This window comes from Drosophila montana, unplaced genomic scaffold (genome assembly GCF_035044405.1).
Source record: "Drosophila montana isolate Dmon_TW-CO22-7 unplaced genomic scaffold, ASM3504440v1 contig_1045_1, whole genome shotgun sequence".
Lineage (NCBI taxonomy): Eukaryota > Metazoa > Arthropoda > Insecta > Diptera > Drosophilidae > Drosophila > Drosophila montana.
Genome location: NW_026996035.1, coordinates 28001 through 42000, shown reverse-complemented (window position 1 = coordinate 42000; position 14000 = coordinate 28001).

Here is a 14000-nt window from a genome sequence, read left to right as displayed (position 1 = left end):
GGACAGACGGCTGACATGGCGCGAACATATTATGCGCAAAAGGAAACAGGCTGAGACTAAACTAAAACAATATTACTGGCTGATCGGCAGGCAGTCTAAGTTAAACCTCCACGTTATTAATTTACAGAACTATAATCAAGCCAACATGGACATACGGCATTCATCTTTGGGGTACCGCCTGCAAAAGCAACCTCAGCATGTTGCAGCGTTTCCAAAATAAAGCACTGCGAATTCTGTCCAATGCACATATTCTACATGACAATGCCACAATACACAGCCAGCTAGGTGTTCCGTGGGTGAACGAGGTAGTTGCCAAGCTGAGTAGTTGTTATATCACCAGATTACACAACCACCCAAACACCTGTTGGACAAAACCGGAACAACTAGACGATTGAAGAGAATACACCCCTCGATCTCCCCCAAAGAGTAGTATAACTCCCCCCTTCCACAGACAATTATACACGAAAGTGCAAAGTAAAGGGACAGATAATGCCACTGTGCTTTTTGCAGGTTTCCCTGTCGTTCCTACAAGGCAGCGCGTAGAAACAAAAACAACACTATTTCGGTTCTAATGTTGTTGTTGCATAGCCGAGTTTCGGCGCAAGTAGGTAGAAAAATGTTTAAAGAATGCGAGCAGGCCATGCCATTCAAATCAAAGGGTTACGCACACGGCGCATCAACATCATATACAATGACGTCACCTTTCATAGAATTTCATATCTTGTGCTGCTTAGAATAAATGTATTTCTATCTTTATAACGCACATTTAAGTAATTTATTAATAGGGTTTATAATAATACATGTATTTAAAAATGTACTTATTTACTGTACTTCCGTGCGAATATAGCGTTTTACACATGATGAAGTATGAATTTTAAATGATGTCGGTGAACGATGATTTATGAAAGTGATGTTTGAGCTTAAATCAGCACCATCTGTAAATGAATAAGACTTTAGTTTTCGTACATATGAATTAGCTTACATTCTACCAGCAAGTATACCGTTCCTTGCAAAAATTATTGAAAGAAAAACATGATCAGCTAATATTTGTTTAACTTGGCTTCAACAAAAATTATATATACTAGAAATAATTCAAGGTCAGCGCTCCAATTAAAATTTCGTCACGTCATTCGTTCCTCTGGATCTACTGTCTGGTCGGCCCACGCTGCACCATTAATAATTTGGATTTCCGAAGATCTTAATTTGAAGTCGCTGTTGTTTTCTTTAGACGATTTAATAACGAAGGATGTGCTGCCGTCTATAGACGTGGATGGCTTAGCAGGGTCCATTTTCACATTGGCGTTCCGAAGATATAGGTTATGTAGAAGCACTCGTGGTCACCAAAAGTCTACATATGAGCATTGTGGCTGTATGCGGGGCCATGCGTGCTTGTTGCTTCTTTCACAGTGAAATTTAAGCTGTTACTCTGGCCGTCAAGGTTACTTATGCCAACAGCATTCCGCCGAAATTTTCGCCTTTTCGTGGATAGAGAAAGTTCTTCTAGAATTCCACACTCGTGGTTGCAGACCCTAGAGGTGGACTTCACACCAGTGGCTATGGCCACACGGCCTAAACTTCGCCGGCTGTTATATTGGCCTACTGATCAGTATTCGGTTGGTGGTAAATTTCTTCCACGTGTCATTAGACGACCGGCCTTCTCAGCTTGAAAAAGATTACTTGATGTAGCTCTTAAGTGCACGTCTGCTTCGTAGTGCCGCCGGAATTAAAAAAGAAATCACGCCACGCGCTTTGGTTTGGTCTCAGCATCGGTATACAAAAAAAGCTCTCCAATCAACGGGATCCTTCCACTTAATTTGACATCTAGCGTTGCCACATCACCTGATTTACAATTTCTCTTACAAGTTAAGGTTGCCACTTAAATGTAAATTATTAAGAATCAGCTGATACTTTCTGACTACGTTAAAATAAGCAAAAATAATTTTCTTATTTTACAAGGTAGCCGTAACACGCTTTACCAACAATATTATCAGTTAACCATTTTTGTATTACAATTTATTTTTTATTTCTTATTACAATTAAAACAAACTGATAGAGCATGTTTTTCCTGTGCTCAAAACATGGGTGAACGGCAGAAAACCAGTCCGCATATGAACTAGCGTTTGTAGCAGAGATGCAAGACTCAACTATATATTTTTTTAAATAGGATATTTGAGGGCTTTAATCGAAAATTCACTTGAAAACGTTGAAGTGAATTTTTATAATTGAAAAAAAATTATCAGAAGGAGCTTTAAGCTTAAGACTCTGATATACAAAAGCCAGCATTTTTATGGAGTATCAAATACTCCGAGGAACATTGCATTTCCTTGCTTTCTTTTAAAAGATTAGCTCATATTTCACAGTCATACTTTTGCAATAGCCTGTACAAAAGATAAGCAGCACAATATCGCAAAGCATTCCGCATGTTGGCAATTGTTACTTCTAGATACTGATGCTGATGCCAATATTTTCATTGATATCATTTTTGTCATTATTATATTAAATTCAAATATTGTTGGTTTAGTATTTGTAGCTCCGCGAGACCTTATTAAATTAAATAAATTTCCTAGGGGGTCTTGGATTAGTTTGGAAGTAGCAAAAAAATAAACATTGGGGTTTTCCTGCCAACGACTTTCCGCTAAAGCAATTACGGATGAGATTGTTTTAATCATCCCTTTATTGCAAAGCACTTTCTGTGGGTATTTGATCTCTTTCAAATATAATATAATTTTTTTGGGGATTCCTATCAAACAAAACGTAACTATTAAGGCAATCGAAAAGTCTGTTAACGTTTTCAATAAACGTAGCCGTGGCTGCAGCCCTTTCTTTGCAATCGGAAAAGCCACCAGAATCAGTTACTGTTCGTATTGCAGCCGCGACACTATGGCAAAAAACCTGTGTGGCATATTTTACTTTAATTTTTTCGAAACAATTTGGGCTTATATGCTAGGAAGTCAATTTGGGGCAAAGACGCGTTAAATTTATTCTTTCGATTTCGAACAATTGTCTTATTATACGCCTCGAAACTACGCCATCTGGTGTAGTAAGATCGCGTGATATAATTATATTTCATAAGCTAAAGCTAAGATTCTTGAAATCAATACCCCACTTTTTGAAAGTCGCTCTATTATTAGAGCCTAGGTCACAAACAACGGAGTTTGAGAAAGTACAATTTTCAATTTTTTCCTTAAGAGCTTCATGTTTTATCCTATTTGCAGATTTCATTTTCAAATCCCTGAATCTCATCAAGTGATGCATTGTATTGCAGTCCTCGTTTAATTTTCCCCTCATATAAAACTAGAATAGCATCTTTTTCCCTTTCACTCATTTTGCTAACTTTGTCCTGTAAGTTAATTAAATCCCGGGGTCAAATTTTTAAACACCGCCCATCGAGAATACTTTTTTTTGAAGGAAGTTTTAAATTTAGGACGTCCCGTAAGTAATCGTACGTTTTAGACGAATTAAAGTTTATGTTTGTGTGACTGTCCTTTCCTCTTAAAGACATACCTCGTAATCGTGAGGCTTTTTTTTAAAAGAAAAACCCTTGTTTTTAACTTTTCGTTGCCTTCCTGTGTCTTCTTTAGATCAAGCATCATCTTATTATATTCGTTCCCATAATATGCCTCGTTTTGTTCTCTTTTTAAACAATTAGAACAAAATGACAAGCTTTCCGAAGCATTTAAATCTATTAAGACAGTGTGGCTGTCTAGGTATTTTTATAATTGTTTTGGGATTTCCCTGTTCATTCAGATTAGCGGCACACGAATACTACAAAGTGTTTTCAGACAAGTGTAATGTAAGAATTGCATTGCCCTTTAAACTAGCTTTGCCAAAATACAATACAAGATGGGATTGTTCACTTAGCTCCGTTCTTTGTCCACTCTTTTCTCTTATTTTTGGTTTTCACACGTACAGATTCAAATGTTTCATCTACACTTTTTGGCTCACCCATAGTCTTTGTTAATATTTAAAAATTCTATGAATTTTTGCACGTAGGTAATAGTTGAAAAAAACCACTGAAAGTCACTCGATAACACCGGTCGATCCCGAAGTTTACTGTCAACTAAACCAGTGTCTGTCCTGGAAACTGTCAGGAAGTCTAATTTTTAGAAGTTTTTTCAAACAGTTTTTTGGGTTTCCCAAATTTTATGACATTTGACTGGTGGTCATAAATATTTATTTAAGTAAAATTAAAATAATTTAAGTGATCAGTCACTTGACCTACATATGCAGGTGCAGGTGCTTGCCAAAAGTTTACCCTTTCGGCCCAACGGGCTGCTGCAGGTAATAAGAGGTTAACATTCATTCATCAATTCAAACTCAAAATCATAAAAAAGAAGGGCTCGCGTCAGACGCGTGTCAATAATGAAATTTTCTTTTGCGCCCATGATCTGCCCATTGACACATATTTGTGTGTTTGTGTCTGTGTGTACAGTTCGAAAATCAGAAATCCCAAAATATTGTCAAATTTGCATCGGACAGCCAGGCAGGCACCAACAGGCACACAAGCGCATAAATGCTTCTATTCATATACAAAATATGCAAGTATGCGTGAAAAGCAGTCCAAAAACTTTTAAATGCACACATGCCAACGCTTAGGTACCCTTACTAATAATAAAGAGCTGAAATTCAAAAATTTTGCATCGCCGTGGCAAACCATTTCATTATTTCATATTACTCGTCCCTTCAAAAGAATATTTTTGAGGTAAATTAAATTTTTGGTCATTTTTGTTTGTGCGGCCACATACACACACAAACATTTAAACGGTACATAGACAAATTGAAAGAGTAAACCCATTGAGCATTGAGTAATAAAGAGACAGAGGAGGCTTTTGGATCAAAAGCTCTTTTGCGAAACACTTTGTGTGCGATAGCGCGGTTGCAAACACAATTGAGTTTCACTCAATGACAAATTGCAAACACAACACCCCGCTGTCTACAGCTACTTCTGCCGTTGCCCAAAAACCAAAGACAACTTCAGAACATTTCCCATATGGACCAGCAATAACCATAATAAAAAAAAACGACTCGACAATGAAAAAGCACACCACAAATTCTGTCCCTGCTATCCCTTTTTGGTTAGAAGCTACACCCTATGATCTAAGCTTCTACACTCTTCTAACTCATTGTTGTGGTTTCTAAGCACTGCTATGCCTTTAATTCGCAAAGTCATGTCTTCTTCTTCTCCACTCGCTTTCAACTTGCAAGCAGCCCGGCAGATTTTTTAATTTTTCGATCAGCAAGGAACCCTTTCTCAAAATAGGGTATTTTAACTATTCATAAGTTCTGTAACCAAATACCACTAACATTCTCATATAAACATTTTTATCTAATCTCTGAGAAATATATAATATCGTATTTAGTGTGCAACTATTAGTACAATCAATAATAATTGCTCTCTTGAAACATTCTATACCATTTCTATAAATAAGGGTATCAATGCCTCGATGCGCCAAATAGTTGTTGGCAAAAAATATGCATGCATGTGTTTTCCAAGCCAAGGGGAAGTATATGAATTTGAGCAGATTGCAACATTCTGTTGCGCATGTGGCGTCACAGCCTAAGGCTTTTTGTGTGCGATCGTGGCGTACAATAAAGTAATACATTATTAAATACATGCATTTTTATAGAAGACCCTATTAATATATTACTTTAATGTACGTAATAAAGATAGAAATATATTCTAAGCATCGCAAGAAATGAAATTCTTTAAAATGTGACGTCATAGTATATGATGTTGACGCGCCCTATGCGTAACCCTTTGATTTGATTGGCATGGCATTCAAATTTTCTACCTACGGCTATGCAACAACAACCCAAATAGTGTTGTTGTTGTTTCTACGCGCCGCCTTGTTGGAACCACAGAGAAACCAGCAACAAACACAGTGGTATTATCTGTCCCTTTTCTTTGCACTGAGTTTCCTATGTCCTCATCATCGCGCAGAAACTTTTGAAGATCAAGACGGACGACGAAAAAAACAAATGGGTTTTCGTGCGCACTGTTGTTGTTTTGCGAGTGATTTGTTGTTGCTTCCTATAGTAAATGAGCTTTATTTTTGAGTTGGATTTTGCGTTTGCGGACCAACTCGATCTACCTCTCGGGATTTTTAAAACGGTAAAAAAAGCTCGGATTAAGCCTTCAGCTCTGTCTCTTTATTACTCAATGCCTTTTGCTACACGCGTCCACTCTTCTACCGTGGTTCTATGTCACTCCACTGTGGTCACTTTCACTCGGCTGTTAACTAATTATTATTAGTTTTCACTAATTGTTGTTAAGTTTTGCACCGGTGAGCACATAAAAAAAAATATAAGAAAAATGTGCACTCTTGCTGCTCGCTTTGTCTGCAATGTTCACCATATTTATTTTTTTTTCCACAACTTAGTTTGTTCACAAAAAAAAATTATTCGCCACTATAGCTCCAATGTTCATATTGGGCCGAATCCACTTTATTGTTCACTTTTTTTTTCCGTCGCGCTTACTTTCGACTTTACTTTAAATTTCGACGCGTACCGAGCGATTTGCCCTACGGTGGCCCTATGCAGCTGTCCCGTTGGCGCGCGCTTTGCCGACTCTCGGCTTATGCGTGTGAGCGTGTGCCTGTATGCGTGCACACACGCTAGCACGCTCAAAACCGCAAACTCGCTCGCTCAGCGAAACGTTTTATGGCTGTCCGTTAGTTTTCGAGTCTCTGCTTTGTCTTTTCTAGTTGTCCCCACTTGTCTGCCTGCACGTGTGCGTTTGTTGCTGACACCCCTGTGGGACTTTCTATGCTCCCTTTTCCTAAGCCGCAGGCAGCTAACTACTCAGTTATTTTTGCCGTTTTGATTTTAACTCACTCTGGAGGCACTTTCATGGGCAAAGATAGTGCCACGCCCTTTCACGCCTAGGGTCCCTGCTCTATTATCCTAATACCCCCCCTCTGGTGCAGCTTATCACGACATATCTTATAGCTAGTTAAACCTATTACAAATTTCTTTCCTAAGCTATTGTTCGCCTGGTCAGTCGTCTCCTGACCCTTCGGCCTCGTTGTAGTCATCTCCAGGTGGTCCACGATAGGCCTTCAGCTGGGCGATGTTCGCTACGCGCCTCTTCCGTTCGCCGTCGCGCGCTAAACGCCCGATATTGGGCGACACGAACGTAACGACCCGAAACGGGCCGTCGAACTTCGGCGCTAGCTTTGCCTCGAATCCGTCGGCAGCCTTTGACAACTGGTGTTGTCGTAGCCACACCTGCTCGTCCATTTTTTTGGCCGCCATTCCCGTCGTCGCAGATTGTAATGTCTTCCCTGGTCCTGGGAAGCACGCTGCAAGTTATGACGGTCGAACACCTCCCTCAGACGCTGGGCCTTTTCTCCTGGCGTTTGACGAACAGTGGCGGGCCCAGGCGTAACCTCGTCGTATAAAGCGGCTAGGAGACGAGGTTCGCGACCCCGTAGCAAGAAAGCGGGAGAAAATTCGGTCGAGTCCGCCACACTTGTATTCACCGCCAACGCTATCTCAGGTAGGACCTCGTCCCACGAGCTCTGGTGCCCTTCGATGAACTGGGCGATCATCGTCTTGACCGTCCGGTTCGTCCGCTCGGTAGGGTTCTCCTGGGGGCAGTATGGCGCCGTGTATTGCACCTCTACGCCGATCGAAGTCAAGAAGGCCTTGAATGTTCGGCTTGTAAACTGCACTCCGTTGTCGCACACAAACTTCCGGGGGACTCCGAATCGGCAAAGTATCCGTTACCGGAACGCCCTCTGCAAATGTTCCGCCGTCGCTCGCCTCAAAGGGACCAGTTCCACCCACTTGCTAAACGCATCGTGCTTCGAGCGTGGTAGCGGCCCCACGAAATCTGCGCATAATATGGGCCATGGTTCCGTCACCTGGCGCGTCAGCATTCGTCCTGCCGGTCTCACCTGTTCCACCTTGAACTTCTGACACACCTCGCAGCACCTCACATGTCGTGAGGAACATCCCTGGCCAGTAGTACCTCTGTACTAGTCGGGAAATCGTCTTCCTCACCCCTTGATGCCCTGCCGACGGGGCATTGTGGCACTCCTGCAGGACTCTCTGCCTCTGGTTACTGGCGACGCACAGTTTCCATGGCACGTAGTCCTCGTCGTCGGCTCTGTGTCCCAGGTGGGGATAAAGTTGGCCGTTCTCGACAGCATAGTCCGGATACTTTGCGGGCTCCTTGGCGAGTCTCTCCATCATACACGCGGTCCATTCACATGGGTGCTGCTCCTTCACGGCCTGACGACATGCCTCCAGTGGCCGCCGGGACAGTGCGTCGGCTACCACGTTCAACTTCCCCCGTCGGTACTGCACGTCGAACTGGAACTGCTGCAACTCTAAGGCCCATCGAGCTATCCTTCCAGATGGACTCTCTATGGAATTGAGCCATGTAAGTGCCATGTGGTCGGTAATGACGTCGAACCTGTACCCCTCCAAGTAACACCTCAACTTGCGGATTGACCAAACTATAGCCAGACATTCCTTCTCCGTGGCTGAGTAGTTGGTCTCTGCCTTCAGAAGTTTCCTACTGACGTAAGCGATGACCCGCTCCTCCTCGTCGATGGTCTGTGTCAGGACAGCGCCGAGACCGTAATCGCTCGCATCCGCTTGCAGCACGAATTTCTTGCTGAAATCCGGGCAAGCGAGGATCGGCGCGGTTGTGAGTCGCTCCTTGAGTTGCTCCAGAGCCTCCTGCTGTTCCACGCCCCACGACCATACATTTCCCTTCTTCAAGAGAGCGGTCATCGGCTGCACCACCGACGCGAAATTGGGGACGAAGCGTCTATACCACGATGCCATCCCAAGGCACTGACGCAGCTCCTTGCAGTTCGATGGGGCCGTCAGCCTCTGGATCGCGAGCACCTTTGAGGGTCCGTCCGTATTCCTTCGCCGCGCACTACGTGTCCTAAATATACCAGCTCCTTCCGGAAGAACCGGCATTTCTCTATGTTGAGCTTTAGGTTCGCTTCCCTCAGTCATCGGAACACCTCTCTCAGGTTGGCTACGTGCTGTTCCTTGGTTGCGCCTATGACGATGATGTCGTCCAGGTAGGCGAAAGCGTGGGGCTCCATTTCCGGCCCTATCACCGAATCCAGTGCTCTCTGGAACGTGGCGCAGGCCGAGTGCAGACCAAAGGGCATCACCTTCCACTGGTATAGTCCCCGTACTGGAACTGTGAACGCGGTATACAGCCTGTACCCTTCCTCCATGGGGATCTGCCAGTATCCTTGCTTCAGATCCAGCGTCGATATGTAGCGCTGGTTTACCCGGGGTACTGGGTATGCGTCCGGGATCGAATGTGCGTTGAGCTGCCTATAGTCGATGCACATTCGCCATTCCCCTGTTTTCTTTTTCACCAGCATGATTGGCGCACTGTACGGGCTTCGGGACGGCTCGATGACTCCCGTCCGGAGCAATTCCTCCACTTGCTTGTCGATGACTTGTTGCATCGCTGGGTTCCTCGGGTAGTACCTCTGCTTGATGGGCTCGTTGTCCTTCATTACGATCCGATGGCTAGCTATGTGGGACACGCCTTTCAACCCTTCGAATCGCGCCAACTCTGCCTCCAGAAGCACCTGTAGGCTGGGCTCCAAGTCTGCTGGCCAGATTTCCTCGCTACTAGGACTCTCCTCTCCAGACCCTTTACCACTACTAGCCTCGTGACTAGTTCTCGCGGCTAGCGACTCCTTCTAAGGTGCGAGGTTGATCCTCCTGCCCGTTTGGATCTAGCCACCCTCCCCAGCTTCGCGCTCTTAGGTCCTGATCCACACATAAGCCCTGAATCCCTATCTCTGCTGACCTCCGTCGTCGCCTGTCCTTTTACCCTAACCCCTGTCGAGTCCTCCTTACGGTTCTGCTTCTGATCCTTTCCTGGCGATCTAGACAACTCGCTGTCCGACCATACCGCCGCTGGTACCCTGGACATACCCTTATCGTCCGACCGCACCTTCACTGGCACCCTGGACATTCGATCGTGCCTCCGGGATTCTCTCCGCGGGACGGACCGCTCCCCCTGCCGAATACCTAACCTTGCCTCCGGGATCCGCTCCACAGGGCAGCCAGTCGCCCCTTTCCTAATTTTTCATCTCTCCGGCGTCTCTAACGTCATCTCGCTGTCCCCGCAACGAATCGTCGTACCTATCGCTCGGAGAAAGTCCATACCTAGGATCACTTGGTCTAGCATCGGCTTCATGAATAGTAGCGGCAGGCTTATCGTACGCCCCGCTAAACTTACTCCCGCGTGCAGCATCCGCGCGACGTATAATCTTGACCCGTCCGCCAGCCGTATCCTCGTTTGTACTTCCCTAATTTCCACGTCATTCGCTACCTTTGCCGCGCAGGCACCACTGATGAACGATCGAGTGGCGCCAGTGTCGATTGTCGCCGCGTAGTCCTCTCCACCGATCTTGATCGTCGCGACGACACGACCCCCCTCGACTCGCAAAATATCTACTGCCTCCGGGCTCCGCTGACATCGCTTTCCATCCGCTCCCGGTCCGGATGGTGCCTCTGTCCGTTTCCCTGAGCCGGTCGTCTACAGCATTCCTGGCTGCTCACCCCCCTGGTTCCGCATTGCGCACAAAAGACTACCTGCGGGTTGGCACCGGTAATACTGGCGATGTGGCTACCCTGAACGTCGCCTGTCCTTGCCCCTCGCCTAGATACGTGCCTATGCTATTACCTAATCGAGATCGTGAACCCGGGGGATACTGTTGACCCTGCTGTTTTATACCCTCATACTCGACCGCTAATTGTATGAGCTTCGACAGCGACGCGAAATCTTGCCTCCACACATACAATTTATACTCTGGGGCTGCGTTGTCATATATTCTCGCCAATTCTCGCTCCGGGCCATAGCCAGCGTGGTGCATCAGCGCCCTGATGTCCACCACATACTGCTTGAATCCTTCGCCCTCTCGTTGACGGAGAGCCCGGATTTCATCTTCTAACAGTTCAAAATATCGCGGAGGCAAAAAGAAATCCAAAAATCCCTCCTTAAACTCGTTCCATGACACCTCTCTTAGCCCACTTGTCATGAACCAGCGAGCGGCTTCGCCGATCATGACCTCGTTCATTGCCCGGGGTAACCTATGGGTGTCAATTTCATAAGATATGGCCCGATCTTCGATGGCCTCTACGAAGGACAGCGGATCAGCCTGCCCATCGAAGCGTATACCCCACTTCCTGACCTCAGGTTCGAGCTGGGCCTTGTGCTCCGGGGTCCTCGTATATTGGGCCTGCAACTCGGCTAGCCGAGTTTGCATTATTTTGGCGGAATGCGAACCCCCGGACACGAAGCTTGCCAAACGACGACGCCTCCAGTTCCTCCTTTCGTCGCGAATGGATCCACTGTACGCCCACCCCTGGATTCTGACACTCACCCGTATCCATCCTTTTGCTGCGGTTCCCTTTTCCTCTTCTGGTCCACGTGACTCCGTTCAGATATCCAGTCTTCCTCGACCGCTTCGTTTCAATTACTTCCTTCTGGTTTTCCCGAATTTATTTTTATTGTCTTTGTTTATGATTATCTATAATTATTTTATTTGGTTTTGATTTATTTCCGTTTATTTAAATCACGTTAATTTTTAATTTATTTTATTTCAATTTGTTTTATTTTTATTTATTTTATATTCATTTATTTTGATTTTAATTAATTTTGTTTTAAGAAATTTTGTTTTAATAAATTTTATTTTAATTGATTTTATTTTAATTAATTTTATTTTAATTAATTTTACGTTAATTAATTTTTATTTAATTAATTTTAATTTTTTTTAATTAATTTTTATTTTTATTAATTTTATTTTAATTATTTTTTTAATTTATTATTAATAAATTTTTTATTTTAATTATTTTTTTTTTGTTTCGTTTTAATTCGTTTTATTTAGTTTGTTTTATTTTAATTAATTTTATTTTAGTTGGTTTTATTTTAATGAATTTTATTTAACTTTATTTTATCCGCACAAAAAATAGTCGCACTTTTAGTTGACCACCCTAACAAGTGACGCTGCGTACCGGCCTCGGCCCACGGTACCCTTTTGTTCATTGAGTAATAAGGAAACAGAGGAGGCTTTTGGATCAAAAGCTCTTTTTCGAAACACTTTGTGTGCGATAGCGCGGTTGCAAACACAATTGAGTATAACTCAATGACAAATTGCAAGCACAACACTCGGCTGTCTATAGCTACTTCTGCCGTTGCCCAAAAATAAAAGACAACTTCAGAACATTTCCCATATGAACCAACAACAACCATAATCAAAACAAACGACTCGACAATGAAAAAAGCACACCCCAAATTCTGTCCCTGCTATCCCTTTTTGGTTTGAAGCTACAGCCTATGATCTAAGCTTCTACACTCTTCTAACTCATTGTTGTGGTTTCTAAGCACTGCTATGCCTTTAATTCGCAAAGTTATGTCTTCTTCTTCTCCACTCGCTTTCAACTTGCAAGCAGCCCGGCAGATTTTATAATTTTTCATTTTTCGATCAGCAAGGCACCCTTTCTCAAAATAGGGTAATTTAACTATTCATAAGTTCTGTAACCAAATACCACTAACCTTCTCATACACACATTTTTATCTAATCTCTGAGAAATATATAATATCGTATTTAGTGTGCAACTATTAGTACAATCAATAATAATTGTTTTCTTTAAACATTCTATACAATTTCTATAAATAAGGGTATCAATGCCTCGATGCGCCAAATAGTTGTTGGCAAAAAATATGCATGCATGTGTTTTCCAAGCCAAGGGGAAGTATATGAATTTGAGCAGATTGCAACATTCTGTTGCGCATGTGACGTCACAGGCTAGCGCTTTTTGTGTGCAATCGTGGCGTACAATAAAGTAATACATTATTAAATACATGCATTTTTATAGAAGACCCTATTAATATATTACTTTAATGTACGTAATAAAGATAGAAATATATTCTAAGCATCGCAAGAAATGAAATTCTTTAAAATGTGACGTCATAGTATATGATGTTGACGCGCCCTATGCGTAACCCTTTGATTTGATTGGCATGGCATTCAAATTTTCTACCTACGGCTATGCAACAACAACCCAAATAGTGTTGTTGTTGTTTCTACGCGCCGCCTTGTTGGAACCACAGAGAAACCAGCAACAAACACAGTGGTATTATCTGTCCCTTTTCTTTGCACTGAGTTTCCTATGTCCTCATCATCGCGCAGAAACTTTTGAAGATCAAGACGGACGACGAAAAAAACAAATGGGTTTTCGTGCGCACTGTTGTTGTTTTGCGAGTGATTTGTTGTTGCTTCCTATAGTAAATGAGCTTTATTTTTGAGTTGGATTTTGCGTTTGCGGACCAACTCGATCTACCTCTCGGGATTTTTAAAACGGTAAAAAAAGCTCGGATTAAGCCTTCAGCTCTGTCTCTTTATTACTCAATGCCTTTTGCTACACGCGTCCACTCTTCTACCGTGGTTCTATGTCACTCCACTGTGGTCACTTTCACTCGGCTGTTAACTAATTATTATTAGTTTTCACTAATTGTTGTTAAGTTTTGCACCGGTGAGCACATAAAAAAAAATATAAGAAAAATGTGCACTCTTGCTGCTCGCTTTGTCTGCAATGTTCACCATATTTTTTTTTTTTCCACAACTTAGTTTGTTCACAAAAAAAAAATTATTCGCCACTATAGCTCCAATGTTCATATTGGGCCGAATCCACTTTATTGTTCACTTTTTTTTTCCGTCGCGCTTACTTTCGACTTTACTTTAAATTTCGACGCGTACCGAGCGATTTGCCCCACGGTGGGCCTATGCAGCTGTCCCGTTGGCGCGCGCTCTGCCGACTCTCGGCTTATGCGTGTGACTGTATGCGTGCACACACGCTAGCACGCTCGCCGTAAACTCGCTCGCTTAGCGAAACGTTTTATGGCTGTCCGTTAGTTTTCGAGTCTCTGCTTTGTCTTTTCTAGTTGTCCCCACTTGTCTGCCTGCACGTGTGCGTTTGTTGTTGACACCACTGTGGGACTTTCT